This window comes from Meleagris gallopavo, chromosome 15 (assembly GCF_905368555.1).
Source record: "Meleagris gallopavo chromosome 15, MGAL_WU_HG_1.1, whole genome shotgun sequence".
Classification (NCBI taxonomy): Eukaryota; Metazoa; Chordata; class Aves; order Galliformes; family Phasianidae; genus Meleagris; species Meleagris gallopavo.
Window position 1 is genome coordinate 2677621 of NC_139418.1, and position 18205 is coordinate 2695825.

Here is an 18205-nt window from a genome sequence, read left to right on the forward strand (position 1 = left end):
CCGAGGTTCAGGTGGAAGGCTGCGTAATGCTATTCTGGTGTCCAATTTGTATACCAGCCACTGGAAATGTAATTTGATTCTGTTTCACAAGGAAGGCTTATACTATTAAGAAACCTTACAGAAGTGGGTAGGTATTCTACTACTTGAAACAGGTTGTCAGTTGAACTTTGGGGAAGAAAAGATAGGCGAGTGAAGCTTTGCACAGATTATCCGGGCACCTGTCCCTCCGAGGAGTGCCCTCATGGTGACTGCTGGAGGATGCTGTGCTCCCTATTGCTTTCCCAGCCACGCAGGACATTTGGATGCTGCATGTTAGCCTCCCTGTTGCTGCCTGCAGGTGGTGAACTATGTTAGCTATAAATGTCTGCAGAATATTGGATTAAGGGGCAAGATGTCCCTTGAAATAATGTCTGAAATCAAGATGCTAAATAGCTTGGGTCATTTAAGTGTTATCATATTCTTGTCACTTTAAAAAAGTATCATAATCCAACATTTCACCGGTCAGAGTTTTGACGTCAGTCCATCACTGCTGAGTGTGTCAGAGACCTAGGTTCTGGACTGTCTTTGCATGTTTACATCTTTATCCATTATCTTCTAGCAGAGACTATGACTCCGTCAACGTGGCTTAATCTCCATGAGATACAGCGTTAGCCAACAGCATCTCAGCTACTCCTCAATATTTGCCTGTGCATGCTTTACCCTGGAGTAAAAGTACATCAGCTTTTGTTCTTGGAGTAACAGACAGCTATAATGATCTGTAAATTCAATTTACACAATGGTATAAATTATGTTTATCTCACTGAAACCTCTGTGTGTCCACACCCCTTGCAAGACTGAATGTGTTGGATTCTTCCACTAGACTGTACAGGGAACATGAAGAGAGAAGTTATGTATGATTCATGATGGAGGACTTCCATGCTCTGTTTTCTAATTTAACCTCCTCCCATCAATGTACTGGAGCCAGTTTGCAACTGGCCTATTGCACAGTAGGCCAAGCCAGCACTAGTTAGAAAACACACCTGAGATCTCAGATGCTTTGAATCAATAATCACAGGTTTAAACAATGTATTTCACCTTCAGAAAGCATGCAGCAAGTCAAAGTTTGTCCTTCTGAATAGAAAGGTAATACGACACACATCTGAACAAATGTGCAAAAAAATAAAAGGAGTTACAGCTAAGCCTAGGCACTTCCTTTGCAAGCTGAGAAAAAATGCCTTTTCTAGGGAACACTGCTAAGAAGTTGGATGTTTGCCTGTCTCATCTACGAAGGGAGCAGCCAGTCTCCTTGAGCCTGTCTTCCTGCAGCTCTATCCTCCAGGGCTGGCTCAGGGTCAGTGCTAGCCCTTGAAAACTTGTTTGGTCTCCTGTGTAACTCTTAAATAGTTTAATTCTTAGAAGAACATAACCCATTGCAACTCACTGCAGCCATATTTTATTACCCATTTCATTATAGACAAGAACTGATTTCAGCAACTGCTGGTTACCTCCTTGTGTTAGTATTTGGCTTTTGATCATTTAGAGAAATACCTGAAGCTCAGTTTTACTTGGATGATGTATTTCTTCTATTTTTCTGAAGAAAACACCTTTATTTTATCTGTATGTGGAACCAACATAGGTGGGTTTCCGAATATCATACAGAGATATAATTTGCTTGGACTGTGTAACATAAGCCTTTAAATACACGTGCTGAGCACTTAAGGCAGTTTTAGTGTCCTCTTTTCCTGGGAAGCAGGAATGACTCTTACTCATTAGGTGCAAGTCACCTAGACTCAAAAGCCCTGGTCATTCCCTCAGGTCATCGGCTTCACTCAGGCAGCTCCAATTACCTTAGCAGAATAGTATCACTCATAACAACCTAAGGAAATCAGGAAGTCACCAAACAAGGGAAGTAATTACAACTTCTTTCAGTACTGAAAAAGCAACCTGTTCTTTTACGGCCCATCAAAACCATGTGTTTGCCTTTAGTGGTTAAAATAAAGGGTGTGCAATTTGGGAATAATCCAGCTACAAAGTTTCCTAAGTAATTGGCAAGTCCTGAAAGGTTTTCACTTCTGCAATTTAAAGGTGGTGAGCTTGAGATTAATTTAATTTTCTTTTAGATTAACCTTTAAAGGACACTACAAAACCAAAGAATGACATTTTCAAATGGCAAACCCACATTTCATTCATTTGACATAAAGATTATTTTGTTAACTACCTTCAAATTTCATTTATGATGTGATTTAGTTGTGCTGTAAATGAGAAAGTCTTTCACTGCAACTGTGTCAAACATTCAGGATTTGAGAAATATTTCCCACTTTCATAAAAAGGTCTAGCATGTTACTCAATCCTAATGGTAGCATTATCAGTTTACGCAACTCACACTTGTTTTTCACCCTTCATTTCAACACACCCATTCATTTGATTCAGATTCAACCGATTGTAGGTGAAAAAAATCACTTGTTTGCAGTCCGTCTACTTGCATTTTCATGAAACAGTTTTCAAATGCTTGAGGTACAAACACATGCCATCGGCTTAACGGAGGGAGCTTTTGTAAATCAGAGCATGAACCAGCTCTTCTGTTTCTCAGAAATAAAACAGGCTTATCCCACATGGTACTTTGGGCTGTGCTTGCACTGAGCATATGAGTAATCTGGCTGAAATCAATGGGATGACTCAAAACGCTTAAAATGATGTGCATCCCTGCCCCAAGGCCAAGATGCAGGACACTTAATGCTGGGCGAACAGTTAGCGCTGAACCGCAGTTCATTCACTCTTTTTTCTAAAGATGCTTTAAGAAGAACAACAAACATAACAGAATACTGCTCCAGTCTTCTGTGCCTGAAGATGACCCCTCAAATTTGATTTAAAGATCCAATAGTTCGATTGTTGTGTTGCATTGCTCTGCACTAACGTGATACTTCTGTGTCAGATTTCCCATGTTATATCCAATAATTCCCATGACACAGGTGTCCTGTTTCCCTGCTCCTGAGCTATCAGCAAACCTTTGCCTGTTTGAGGTGCAGTCGTTGCTGGTGGAGCTGTATCTGCAATACTGGGAGCCAACCCTGAGCTGTGGAGGCACTGAGGTGAAGCACGAGCTGCTCCTTGGAGCTAGATCTGTGCCTTCCCAAAAAGTTATCCCTGCGTGTCTGATAAGCCCAGACCTTCCTTCTGCTGGGAGCTCTGCACCATGCTATATATTTTTTGTTTGCCACTAAAATATTTTGAGTTTTGTCTTCTGAACCCACCACAAGTAAAGTCTTTTTGATCTAAAAGCAAGAATGGCATCAGCTCAGAGCAGCATAACTTCCTGCTAATGAGAATTTAAAGAGCAAAGGAAAGTGTTAGCATCCTTGGCTCTTGCTCAGGGCTATGATTTAGTGGAGGGCTGTTAGAGTTAGGGTAGTATGGTGTGGTTGTGGTTGCACTTGATGATCTTTAAGATCTTTTTCAACTTGAGCAATTCTCTGATTCTGTGATCCTCTCTGCTCCTCACAGGCTGTTGGGGTATTCCCGGATCCTCTGTGTGTTCACTGATTCATCCTCTCCATTGCTGAGACACCTAAATGCTTCCAAGGGAAGGCAAGAAACCAGGTCAGCAGAGTGGAAGTAACCAAGGGAAAAAAAACACATTTTCTTGCACTGGGAGAAAAGTCGGGGAAAAAGAAAGAATAGAGAAAAGTGGGAGTAAAGAAAGAAAAATAAAACAAAAAATCAAATGAAAACATTCATGGTGTGGATTTCAAAACCAACGTCTGACAGCTGCAGTATATTCAGTGTCTGACATCCCAGTGGCTTCAGTGAAAAAGCAAAGCTACTGATGCTAGCACTGAAAATCCCACGTCGCAGATATTTTGGATTTACTCACCAAAACTACCAAAATATAGCCATGATCTGCTTTCTGTTTCTCTTAAATTCTTGGGAAAACAATCTAGCTTGAGACACAATGTAAGGAGCTGAGTAAAAGATGTCAAAATATTCTCTCGTAGAAAGCAAGAGGGCCCAACCTCTACGGGCTTTGTCCCTGGAGAGCCTGAAAGGACACACTGCTTCAGAGCTGCTTCCCAAGGCTGGTGTGCAGGATGGTGTGCAGAACTTCCAGAGGAACATCTGGAACTCTCCATGGACCAGCCCAGCCAGCAAAAGCTTACTGAAGAAGATAAGGGAGAATTTCCTTTTGTTTCCCTCTGCTAGCTCATAGCTTTGACCTTCCTCTCTCTATTCATTGCTGGATTTTGTTTCATAGCATTGTTGCCCTTGTGGACAATGGTGCGCAGTTTGCACAGCAGACATATGGGGCTCAGAGCAGCCCAACTTCCCACCCATCTACCCACTCCTCCAGGGCAGTTTCATTGCCTGCACCAAGCACCCAGGAGCACAGCTGGCTGATGCCACTGCCAGCATCCAGGCGGACTCTTGTGATCCCAGCCACGGCCAGCAGACTGCACGTAGATTGATTTCACTCTCATTTCTGCAGCTCGGGCCAACTGGGAATGCAAACCGCACTGACCAAGCAGAGTTGGGGAAGTTGCCAGCAAATGCAGAAAAAAGGAAAGGAAGGAAGATGTGGAAAGCATGAGGTAAGAAAATGAATGCTGTTTTTTAATACTCAACGTTTTCATTTGGGCCAGGCCTTGCGAAACTGTCACATTTCTATGACCTTCTTTTTGGTAGAGCACATGATCTCGGATCAATCCTTCAGCCTCTGGATGGGGTTTAGCTTAATGAACCACTGGCAGTGACACCAGGTGGGTACACACCTGAAAACCCACCTATCGGTGCTGTTTTGGGGGTTGGTTCAACACACAGTATGGTGAGGCACCAGTGAGCAGCTGTAAGTTCCCATCTGCATTCAGGTGGAAAGGGGAAATGTGACCATTCACAGTAGCTTTCCCTCAAATTTTAAGAGTGTACGGCCCCAAGGGCTGGTTTTGACTCCAATGAGGTAAACTTAGTCCTCTAGAGGGCATGGTTACACAGATTATATATTTAATAATTAACTAGTGTTACCTTGGCTATCTGCTCACCTTCCCGGTGTAAATCAGGAGTAAAAGCACTACTAGTAGTAGAGTAAACCACCTTGTCAGATTTTCCATGTAGTCTCTCTTCTTGAGGAGAATGATTGCACGTGGTCCAGAAGCTTTGGGTTTGATCACTGGGGAAGCTTTCCAAGAAGCAGCTGTAATTCTGTCATTGCTACCAAAATCCACTGTGAAAGTCAATGTGACTATGTTTTGCCTGTATTTGTGATCCTGCTTTGGTTATTCCTAGCTTCCCTTGATAGCAGCCTCAGCTTGGCCACCTGGATAGTAGAATAACATTGGGCTCCCTGTGGTAGAACCCATCCTCATTAGAATATATGGCTGCTGCATGCAGTAGATGGCAATCACTGAGATTCGAGGATTGTGGTGACTGAACTGCCTCAGACAAATTTCAAAACTGTGCAGATGTAAATATAGCCGCTATCTGTCCTGCTGCATATGTTTCCCTGATGCGCACACATTGCAGAGGCTTGAATCCAGTAACCTGTCATCCCAAGGAAGATGCTGCACTACCTGATCCAAAAACCCACCACCTACTTTGAGGCAGCACAAGCCATGCAAAGCCTTTTAATCTGGAAGTCACATCTTTGTAGACCTTATGGAAGGCTCACTTGTCTGTCATGTAAACACCTGCATTTTATTCTGTTTTACAATATTTAAATCCCCTTATAAAATAAACAGCTACTGGCTGGAACCTTACCCAAGCCGCATGTCCAAGATCTGATGAATTTAAAAGCTATTTTCTAAGGTGCATTGGAGAAACAGAAGGACTGGAAGCAGCCATCAGCTAACATTACAAATAGAGATGTATCAGTCTATTTTTTGTGGCTCCCTTCAGCTCCTGAGTACATTCCATATGCACAACATGCTAAGATTTCTTTCTTTGGATCAGTCATAGTGCCAAACCAAACCAACACCTAGGAACTGCGAAATGTGTTAATCTGTACTAATTTGTTATCATCACTGGGCTGTGCTGAGCAGTATCCCTTTACTTCTCCTTTTCTTTAGTTAAACCTGGAATCCATCCTTAGCCATTGCATCCTACTTGTCTTGTTACAGTCTCATATTTTCTCAACTTACTCAGAAAACATATCTTGTGTTGCTTTTTTTGAGCTATTTCTAATGATTGAGAAAGTGCTGTTCTTAACAGGTTTAAAAGCTAGTGGTGGCCTGTGGGTGAGCCTTCCTTGGGCTAAATCTGCGTTTCTCAGCTCAACACAGAGCTTCCTGGGAAGGAGGCGATTTGTTGCCTCACACAGCTTTGTAGTTGGTGTGTTTGCAGGAGGAACACAGCCTAGAAGAGAGCCTGGTCCCAGAGAGGTGATGCTGATCTGGTGATCTGACCTTTCTCTGAAAACAGCTTGGAATGTGTCTCTTACTGATCCAAACTCATACACTCTGGATCAGGTTAGTGAGGCAACTGAAATAGTAGTTGCTCCTGAAAACCTCAGGCTGGGTTTTAAAGCGTAGGAAAACACGTCTTCATAGCTTGGGTTTATGCATCCACTGTAAACTCCATTTTTCATATTCAGATCAGAGCTGGGAAAAGCTTCCTTAAAAACAGAAATTCTAAAAAAAAAAAAAGATGTAATTTTCTGCCTTTTGTCTTCATTTTTGGCTAATATTTGGATTTAATAGCAAAGCAGTTTGCCTAAGAGAACTAACATAGTTCAGATTTGCAGTTGGTTTCCCTGTTTGTCTCTCCACCTCACCTGCTGTGCTTGCTCTGACTGCAGAAGTCTGGGGGGCAGATGTGTGCTGTATTTAAATCAACAGCTCCCTGCCCTTAGACACCTTGACTCTGTTATAGTGTTGATCCTGTTATCAGAGTTAGTAAATAATAACAGTAAGAACCAGTTATGAAAGCAAATGCTCAGGCTGCAGTTACATGGCCAGAGGCACTCAAATTAGCTCTTTTTCAGCATATCCAGATACCTCTGTGCTGTGCTGTAGTCTGCGGTGTAGACATCCCCTGACACCACTGTGGGCTGGATGTACTTGCCTAAGTTTTTGCAGCATACATGAAAATGCAGCATTAGGCCACGAAAGAGGAAGGAGGGGGTTGGAATGGGGCTGCGTTGGCTTCAGCGCTGGACATGCTGTCTCACATTGTTGTTACTGCAACCATTTCATTCTAATTCATCCATATCAGCCATTTTTAGGTCTTTTCAGCATTCTACTCTTGCCATCAGGCTGAAGAAGGCTTTGGCCACGCTTCATTATGCTTGGCTGGTGGAGGAGTGAGTGACACTGTTATCCAAGTCTATCTCTCCACCACAATGCAGACAGCCAAGCACTGTTGGCCCCAGTGGATATTGCTCAGCAGATCTTTGTCAGGCTTGTTCAAACAAGATATGTTACCATTGACCTAACAGCTAAAAGTTCACGCCTCTGACTCCGGGATACTTCTTGTCTTGGTATCATTTGTTCATTGAAATAATTGGTTATTGTAAGATTATCGCATTAAGAGGGGTTTTTGTTTGTTTTAAGAAGAATGGCATTGTTCTTAGTATCAGATGCTTGGTAGGTAGTTTATTCTCTTGCTTCCTATTCCACTGTGGATTTGGGTTCACAAAAATCAGAGAATATAAACCTTGAACAGATCCAAGTGCTATACAAACCTCCTCACGTCTTTGCCAATTTAATTCATTGCTGGCTATGCAGCTCAGCCTTCTTGTAAGTGAAAGGTGCCAATCACACAGAATTATACGGTGGTTTTGAACAAAGCCAACTCACCTGTTTGCTGGAGATTTGAATCAGACCACCAAACACATTTGCAGTTATGCCTCGATATGAGCCAAAGCCACAGAGTCCAGATCCAAAACTGGCTTGAGGCTCTCAAGGTCTGATCCGGATGGACTGTGCGGCTTCTTTACATAAAGCATTGTAAGAGATGAAAGAGTAACTTCAGATTGGACCTCTGAGGCATGACAGCACATCCAGTCCTGATTCAGAGCCACCACTGAATATGATCTAACCAACTCTCGTACTCTGGACAAACAAATTTACAGGTTTTGTTCTGATTTGATCTATTTTTGATGACTTCTGGGATTTTATGTTCCATTGCCTCGGTTCCCAGGTCCATGCGAGATCCTGGACCAGTCAAGCATTGCATATCAGAACTGATGTTGGCCCACCCTAATTTCACAATGGTTCCTTTACATGTAGAATAGTGTGTGTTTTGGATCTGGCATCCGAAGTAGCTGTTACTCTTCATATTTGTTGACTGAATTCAGGGGAGCGTTGGGACTGGGAATTCAAGGGAAAAGATTGCATTTCGAAAACACTGGGAATTCGAGGGAAAAGACTGCATTTCACAAAGCCTTTCTTTTTTTAAAGCAAGCTTAAAAACTAGTATTTGCTGTTGGGCTGATAAGCAGCCCTGTGCATTTCAGGTGCACCCTCTGGTTGTTGAGTTCAGTCTAACGGAAGGAACAAAACCCATCTTTCCATGATAGAGGCACTACACACTGGGCAGCCGACTGCATTATTTTGCAGGACATCTCAGGAGCCAAGATCCAGTCTCCTTTGTAGAAAAGCTGTGAGAGATCATCGTGCTTTTCACAAAGCGGTTTGTCTTTGAGACTGCAGTCCAACATTTCTGGGATCTATCAGGAAGCATTGGCAACCAGGCACCCGGCATAGTGCTGGAGGGTGGTAGCCATCCTGTAAAGATTTCATTTCTGGAGCAGAGTGACTTTGTGGAGCCAAGACGCTGAGCAGAAGGGTGCACGCAAAGGTTCCCCCCGAGCGCAGGTCAGGCATGTGGCTATAGGTCTCTGGAATTTCTGCGTTTCCGACTTGAAATTCTTGTTACTGAACTTTCAAATTTCCTTTCAAGTTCCTAATTGCCAACAGCCAAACCAAACTAGTTTGAAGCCCTAAGTCTCTCTGTCCATCCACAGCCTAACAGCATTGCCAAGCGATATTCTGTTTCACCACTTAGCGTGAATTATTTTCTATCCCTTCAATGTATTTCTAGTTTTAAAGAATACATTTTGTTTTGTTTTTGCTTTTTCATCCTTCGGTGAGTTTACCTCCGTGGAGCCCCTTGCCATCAGAGATCAAGGACTAATTCTTTCAGGTTATTTTTTGGGAATTTAGGTAAATAAGTGGGTATTCCCATTAATCATGTTTTTCAGAGGTCAGTGAAAGTGCATGTATCTCCATTGCCTCTGGAGAGATTTTTAGCCTCAGCTTCTTGATAAATCAATTAAATGTCCTTTTGCTGACCAAAGTGCAAATAGCACTGTTCACCAACTCATTGCACATTTTGCACGGGACTATAAGAACGAGGCTGCCTTAATCCCATTCCCCGGAGTGTGTGCTAAGACCTTGCTTGAGCTTGAGTTGTGGGAGGAAAGCAGCAGGAAACACCACGCATGAGAAAGGTTCATAGACAAGGGTGCTCCCTGCCTGCTCCCAGCAGACATCTCTCTGCTCCCCACTTTCCCAGCACATCCATGGGCAGATGTGTACGGGGCCCTGCAGCCGCACTGCCTCCATGCAAACTCATGGAAGCACAACTTTCATGAGAGCAGAAACTTACTGTGTGAAATGGAAAGGACCTGAGTGCAGAATGAGGACAGGGAGTGTGGAGCAAGGCACGCTGTCTCCAAAATGAGGAAAAAAATACAGATGTAGAAACAGGTGTTCAGGATACGTCTTTCCCACCTTACATCCCTGTCCAAGCTAATCCACGTTTGAGGACACAAAATACTGTAAGCATTCCTCCTTCTCCCGATACAACTACATTCATTCTTCCATCCCACAGCTTTCAGCACCAGGCGTATTCCATCCACACAGAGCATAGCTCGCATACCTCCTCAACCACAAACACACATCCTACTCATAGTCTTCCATGCTTGCAAGCACAGAGCAAGTGGAGAATATTGTACTTCACTTAGATGTTGGCCACTGCTCCAAGGTGTGTGTGGTGAGCAGGAGATCCTCCTCGTCACTGCCGGCTCTCCTCAGCCACACCGAACCAGACTGCATTGCACTGCTTCCTCTTTTTAAAAACAAAGTGATCTGTGAAATAAAGGGAGAAAATGTGATTCGACACGTGTCACACTTACATAAAAGTGGTTACCATCTTCAGGTGGAAAAAAATCTGTCAGATCTCATGCAGATGTCACCCACAAGTGGGTATACTTACTGCATTCAGGGTTCCCCTTGGACAAAAGGCAAGCTGTGTTTGTTGTGAGCCATCTAGTATTGTTGCTGAGGCTGTGAGTACATTTTGAAACCAAGTATGCAATGGTTTAGTCTTCAGAATCAAACAGTTCAATTGGAAGAGTCCTCTGAAGATCAGACATCAGTACCTCTGCAGCCGACAGAAGAGGATCTGTGTCTTTCTCTACCCAAAATGGTGGGCTCCAAATCCTGATCGGAGTGCTTGGCATCGGAGAATGCCATACCAGCCAAATTAATATAAGTGGGACATGACTGTGATTTGTCTTTTTTTCCTCTCTTCCTGGCTGAAGATACTCAGATTTGTATTACAACATTAATGTGTGGTTAATTCTTTGTGGTCTGGAGATATTGGAAAGTAGGTATCAGTAGGATGTGCCAGATAAGGAATTGTAGCATTCACAGTGTTGAGAGAGGTAGAAGGCTGTCTAGAGCCCTAGGGCTATCCGTTTCTTATCATGGTATTATTAATATCTGTACTTATGTCTACAGGAAAAGGCTGTGAGATGGAAAATGCCTTTTATAATGCCGTACATCTATACTGCAATGGCAGTATTGCCTCTGATTTTCAAAATATCTGAGGCTTTTCTTGCTTACATGCTCCTGTGGGATTTTATCAGCATTTATGTCTACAGCATACCCCAGAAAAGCCACTTTGGGGCACAGACTTAGTGGGAATGCTCTCAGCCAGTTGTGCCTTGACTTTTTGTGTGTTTTTTGGACACAGCAGATGCTGTCAGCCCCTTCCTGTTCCTACCAAATCCAACAAATGAGGAGGGAGGCCAGCATTTTACCACTTCCCCCAGGCGTGTTACCTCTCCCTGCCTATCCAGGCCCTGGGTAGCCTTTCTTTACCTCTCAGCTGCAGATCCAGATTATTTCAAGTAACGTTGCTGATGGAAATGAAAAAGGAAAAAGAACTAATTTGGTTTCCGTGGAAATGCTGCCTTTGTGCTTGGCCCTGGCTGCCTGGCGTGGAAGTGGCTTTGAGCTTTGGGCTTTAACAGGTTTTTAATTCTATTGAGTGATAGTTGGAGGGATGCACTGAAGCAGTTCACACATCGTGCAAACCAGTTTGCCCATTCTGTTGGCATCCAGTACAGCTGCTCAGGGGTCTAAAGCTGTTCTGGAAATCTGCAGCCAGTGAGTCTCACCATTAATTCTACCATTTCACCCTGCAGATCTGACCTCTTTTAAGAGTGATTTGATGTTTCTTTAAGCAACACCCCGTCTCTATGAAGAAATGCCAACAGAGGAGAAGTTTCAGGCTTGCTATTTTTATTTAAGCTGTTGGAACGGTATGGACATAATGTAAGTAACTGGACCAGCCAACTGAGTGTCTGTCAGTCAGTGACTCAGTCTTCAGATCAGACAGATGCAAGCCCATATAAATAGGTTCAGCCCAAAAGTCATGATAATAAATAATTTATTTTCGTACATTTTAAAGCACCAGATACAGTAAAATGAGTGTTTTCTTTGGAAGCAAGCATTACTGGTCGGCTGTATTTGCTTCCCACACCAGCAATAACATGTTCTGAATGAGTGCAGGGAGACTCCAACCACCATTCTGCCAGAGCTTACTTGATGCTTGGTTGAAGGCAGCTGAATCTTAGGAAGTCGTTCTGAAATAAATTAATGTGCTGTCTTGATGCACATGGCATCATCAGGTTTGCACTCCATCACTCAAAGCATTAGAGATCAAGTCAGCCAGGTGGACATCCAAAGAAATCTGACTTTAAATGTGCTTTTTTCTGATCATTTATTTGCTGTTGTAGGGCTGAGTCATGCACAGCAAGTGAAAAGCATCCCAGGACATTTAAAGATAATTTTTGGACATGTAAACTGCCATGTAAAATCTAGGAAAATACCAGCATGGCAAAACAAATCTCTTTTCCATTCAGATGAGATGTGAAATCATGGAAGCTCAATATGGAATACTCATATGGACACTGTCCTTCATCCAGACTCCTTGTTTGGGTCAACTTGCTATTTCTTCTTGAACAAGTTATAAGGGAGAGTAACCAAACATCTGCTTAAAATACTGTTGCCTCAAGTTGAAAGGTGCTTTGAGATCATATCTATGCTGTCAGATTTATCTATTCCTGCAGACTCCTAAACAGGTCACACGATGATATAAATACCTCTTAACAGAGTTGCTTTGGGCAAATCCATGGTGCACGCTCACTCCTTGCTTTCCAACTCAGCGTGTGGGGTGCAGGCGTCAGACTTCAGGATGTGGGATAACCTTGAGAAGAAAAGCAAAAATGAGACTCTTGTCCTTGGTCATACTGTAAGGCAGGGCTGTGTGGGATGGGAACTCTGCGCTGGTGAGACCAAGGTGGTCAAGGTGAGGACAGCAGCACGTCTCTCCAAGGAGTTTGTGGTTGCTCCACGAGCAGTCAGTTCTGTTGCGGGGCCATCCTGCCTAAATCTGAAAATTCATGAATTACACGTGAATAGAGATTAGCCTGCGATTTTTTATGGTTGGTATCATGTGGACATAGAGTAGTTGAGATCCTCTTTGGTCTGACTCAAACATTTTAGTATCTTAACTGCTCGAAGTCTCACTGCCTCAATGCTAGGTAAGATTCAGTATGTATAAACCCAGGTGAGGTGTCCAGATGCTTCAAATGCTCTGTGGAAGTTCTATTTGGAACAGAATTTATCAGCAAGCTGGATATGATCTTGCTAGGAGAAAGGAAAAATAAAGCATTTTGTATCATAAGGAGCATATTCCATGATAAGTGGTCTCTCCATCTGTAAAATAAACCCTTACCCATGCATCTATCTTTGACTACAAATAATATGAACTATCGTGGAAATCTTTAGCCCAGACCTGTATTTAATACGATCATTTGGAAAGGCTTACAAATAGTTGCATTTTTTAGTTTTTTTTTAATGCCCTCTAGCTGTGCACGTATTGTATTTGCGTGATCAAGGAGAAAATACCAACTGCTTTTCTCACCCAGCTCCCAGTGTAACTTGGCAGATGACTGCAGCATCCTTGGATGTAAACCTGGGGTCATGCACACCCTTATTTGCAGCAGCCCTGTTCACATATTTGAGTTTATAAATGGAGACATTGATGTACTTCAACTTACAGATCAAATGCAGCAAGTTTACTAATAAAAAGTGAAGTTTTTTGTGGCCGCTGACTCTGCAAACTCCGAGTAGGCTCCTCAAGTCAAAGTTCTTATGTATTTGTCAACAGCAGCAACAAAGGTCCACCAGGTTAGTCATCATAGAGACTTCTTGTCTTCCCCACGCAGCCTACAGTTAGTCATGCAAGCAACCTAACAGAGCTGATGGGTGAGAAGGAGCATTTTTTAATAGTCGTCACTCCCTCGGGTACAACTACCCTTCCAACACCTGCAAGGTCTAGCGAGCACCTCTGCCAACCAAAACACCTCTCTTCAGAAGAATAACTAATACTTTAGAGTAACGATTAGAATAACTAATACTGCTTTGAAAAGTTGAGGATTAGGTTCGCATGTCCTAGATTAAAGCACTTGAAGGATCAAAGCCATCTTCAGCAGTTTTTGTTTGAGGCTTTTGGAAGAAGTGGAAGGGAAGAGAGCGGGGAGCAGATTGCTTTCATTTTATGTCCTTTGTCAGGGGGACAAGAGGGCACTTGCAAGTTGGGGTACTGAAAAATAAATAGCAAAGCAGGTACAATCGTTGACAAAAGCTCTTACAAGCCAGGCTCTCAGGCTGGAGGCTCCCAGGTATCAAATACTTTGTCAGTCTCGGCAAACTGGTAAATAAAGAAAAGATTCTTCCACATAAATCTTTGGAGCTGATCCTCACAAAGAGTGCTTTCAGCCCGAGCTCCTACTTCAATACACAAGGGTTGTGGAAGAGAACAGTGAGTCTTATTTACACATCCAGCAGTAGTTTATGACGGGCTCCATCTCATCTCAAGGGTCTGACATATGCATGCGTTGCTGTCCAATTTGCAAATTCTTGCATCTAAAAGTTTAATAAGCTCTTCATTTGATTTCTTAATGTTTTTCACAGAAAGCGAACATTTTTCCTGGCAGAGCAGGGGCCGTAAGCTCTTTTATCTGCACCCCATAAAGGGCTGGGATGTCTCTTTGAGTTTGGCCAATAATTTGAAAGTAATCCAGATTTTGTTTTTCCTGCAGGTTTAAATGAAAAGTGAATGTTTTAAGTGGAGGAGTAAGAGGCACATTGAATTTGGAAATATGACCACAGCAGCAGCAGTGCTCTGGAAAAATTCAAGGAGTTATTAAAATCTTTAAAACGCAATTGTTTAGAAATTAGGCGCATAGTTTAAAAATGACGTTTTGGCAAAGCTGGGTAACTTAGCCTTCCTATCATGTATTACATTATACCTCTGCCATGTGTCCCACTGGGATGGCCAATGCCCAGGAGAGTCCCACGGTTGCCTCAAAACCCACCAAATGGCCACACAACAGCACTTCTAGCCCACCAGCACTTGGGGACCACTTGGTGCTGGATTCTCAATTACTGGAAACAAAAGTGAGTTTCTGCCCAAGGTCTGGGTCCTTGGAAAGGGAGGTCTCCAAAGCAGACGAGCTTTCTCTCCCATGATAGTGCAAGCATCCTAAACCCAGCCGTGTTGAGTTGCTTAAGGCTGAGCTGCTTCTCTCACGCTGAAGGAGCAGAAGAACATCTGGTCTTAGCTACTGTTTTTCAACTGGATCATCTTGTGCCTCACTAAAATGAATGAGAAACACATGCAGGCTATATTTTCAAAAAGTTGTATTTCATTGATGCAACTAAAGTAGTGATTTTCACATGCAATTAGATACACAGATGTAGACAAGCAACAATTTACACACACACTACATTTCCAACGAGGCCCTACGTACATTCCCATATGCTTTACACATGCGAAATATGTGCATGGTGAGGAGGCATGGGAAAGTATTTACATGTGCAATTGTATCTTCCCACAGCAATGCCTGGGAATTAGAAAGCACTAACTTAGATGATATTTTGGATGTAAAATCTGATGACACTTTCAATTCTGTTCTGCAGGCTCCACTATAAATAACACTAATTATTAATTATGATCTGCCTACAACAGCACTTCAGCAGGCACTTCAGCAGATAGGCCAGAGAATGGAAGCTCAAATCAGCCTCGTGTTCTTTTATATTCTAGAAGTGTTTTGGAATAGATATCAGTGTCCAGAGCCCATTGGAAGCATGCTGTATGCAGGCGTCTCCCAAAGCTTGATGAAGAGTGAAAAAATGAAGAGTGAAAAAATGAAGAGTAACACAGAACAGCCAAACCAACATATTTAGGAGATACAGGTCCAGATTGTGAAAAATGTTGAGAGTTTGTTTGCTGTTCTTTTTAATTTATCTTTTCTAATTATGTGATCTGGAAAACAATGAAAATGTCTTCTTTATAAAAAAAAAAAAAAACTAAAAAACAAAATATTGTTTTAGAGAAAGGCTGTTTCCTAGGAAGCAGGCTGAACTCTGGGAGTATGCAAGGCCTTTTCAGTGCCCTTCAGCCTCCCCGTGCCTGAGTTCTCGTGGTGGTAGAATGGAATCTCTTCACATTTTCCTTCCTCAGTGCATATGATGATATAGGCAATCTGTGGTGAGGTAAAGATGTGGTTGTGGGAGCCAGTGGCAGAACGCTGCTTTCCTAGGAAAATGCTTTTTGTCTGTTCATCTTTTAATACAAACAGTATGTTCTTTAAAGAGCAGATTGGGCTGTGATGTGGTGCAGGACAGACCTGTAAGAAGCAAACCCTGTTGTCACAAATATATATTCTTTAAAAAGCACAGAGAACGCTGCTGCTGAAGGTCTTGCTACCATGAATCCAGCATGGTGAGCTTGTTCAGTCTACCAGAAGTCTTTGAGATGAAGAGTGGAAAGGTTTGAGGCTCAACATGACAACTGTGTAGGGTATTGACCTTGGGAGTAAGACTGAACACAGCATTAAGAGCTAAGGGTTGTTTGAAAGTTGGGGATGGAAGTGGGATAGGATGGCGCTGGAGAGGACAGAAAGCCAGGGGAGAGGTGAGGGCTAAGTGTGGGCAGGCTGCTGGGTGAGAGGCTGGGGGACAGGCACAGAAGCAGCTGGGCTCGGGACACAGGTCCATGAGTCACAGCCACGTGAGTCTCCAGCAGCTGGGGGCTGAGATGCACCAGCCAGGCACTGGGAGTTACCTGCTTGAGTCCTGGCTGAGAGCTCGCAGCAGACTTCCACTCCTTTTTCAAAACAGACCATTTATGTGACCCTTTCAGTCCTTGTTTCTGTTAACGGGCCAAACAAGTTCTAAGTGCCAACATACTGAAGAAGTGGAAAAGTTAGTTTATAGAAGGGAAAAAAGGGGAAGGAGAAGAAAAACAAAACCCAAGTTATTTCACAGTGTTTGCATTCCCATGTCTTAACCACAGTATTCCCAGCACACGGATTTTTATGGTGCATCTGAGAACCAACCACAATGCAAAAGAAACTTCAAAAGGAAAGTCAGGAGGAAGAAGCAGGGAGGGAAGTCAGACAGCAAGGAGCGGAGCATGGCAGAGGCACTGGGTTTGCTGTTGGCATTGCTCCCCACTCTCCTGCAGTCCTAGCTGGACCCCAAGGGCAGGGGACCCAGCAGGGCAGCCTGTGTTAGGGTCAGGGAGGTCTTTCGGAGTATGATATTTCAGGTTTTCAGTGCCCTTGCAGCAGGTTGCAATAGCAGGGCAAGTCCAAGATATGGTAGATGTAGCTCCTTTGTACCTCTGCAGTGATTTCTACTTTGAATGATAGCAAATACCTGTTATCTCATGTTCAAAGAGTCTGACACCAAGAAAGTGTGTTGGGATTAGGAAACATTGTACTAGAGAGCAGGTACCTGCAGAAGACCCTTAGCCAGCATGGCTCCTGGCAGGCTGAGCTTGTGTCTGGCTGTGGGTAAATCCAGACAAGTGTCCACGACAGCAGTCACCCAGGCTGATGTGTGCAGGAGGAGTGCCTCCGCTCACTGAAAGGTGGCCAGATGTGATGGAGTACATTCTGAGCAACTCTTATTCAGGAGTCAAGACTTTCTGGGAAAAATTCCCAAATTAAATGGAAAACTAATTCCCCTAAACCAGCCAGGCATGACTGACATGACAAATGGTGAAGAGGCTACCTGGAGCCATCACTGCCCAGCTTCTCCTCGACGTGGTCAGCCCTGCAGCTCGTCTTTGGGAAATGACTGGAGTTACTGTGCTGCACTAACAACGTCACTTCATCCATGGAGAGAGGGAGACTCTCAGCTGCCTGGAAACAGCATAATTTTGTCAAAAACAGTCAAGAGTAGCAGGGTGCATCACTGGAGAATCTGGACTGCTGTGTTCTTTTGATTTTTTTTCTGTGACTTTTTGTTGTTATATTACATGGCTTTTCAGTTAGGGATTTCAATGCCTTTCCCTCATGGTTTGTATCTAACAGAATGCATTGCTGCAGGAGAGTACATCATCAGTGTGAGCGCTCTGTGTCATATTCTGATTTTTGCTACGTTACTGTCAACTTGGCTTCAACAAATGTTACAGACCTGCTGTCTGGGGCATAGTATGTCTACAAGTGTAGGAGATAGCCTTGACCAAAAAATCAAAAACTGTTATCCCAGTCTATTGGAAGAGAACAGAGCCCTGGAAATACCTGAGATGTTCAAGAAAGCATAACTCCCACAACTCTATTCTGTAGGCATTAAATTGGTCTAACCAGCTTCCAGAAGAACATCCCGAGCCTCCCAGCTCTGAATTTTGCTGATGTGACCAGAGGAACATCACATGTCCATCCTTTCCACCAGCATCACTGTGTACCTATTAGCACTGAGACTGCACCACTGTATCTCTGTGGGATGTCTGAATGTCAGGAAGGAGGACATGGAGTGTATTTTGGGATACAAAGTGTGACCATCAGCCTGGCTGACACATCTCAGGGCGAGCAGTCACAGCATGCTTGCATTTAGCTGCACACAGCTCAAGGCTAGCACAGCTGGGATATTAC

General features: G+C 43.4%; 1 long non-coding RNA gene across 9 annotated transcripts in view; it reads left to right on the forward strand.

The window, feature by feature from the left end:
* LOC116217205 (uncharacterized) overlaps window positions 1–18205 on the forward strand; it is a 77960-nt gene that overhangs the window by 37703 nt on the left and 22052 nt on the right. For 8 of the 9 annotated variants that reach the window (XR_014886576.1, XR_014886568.1, XR_014886571.1 and 5 more), the window contains 2 exons: window positions 3481–3576; window positions 3972–4562. This is a non-coding gene — a long non-coding RNA (uncharacterized LOC116217205). Of the gene's footprint in view, window positions 1–3480; window positions 3577–3971; window positions 4563–4656; window positions 4731–18205 lie in introns of all 9 variants that reach the window. The other variant, XR_014886570.1, reaches the window with a different exon arrangement.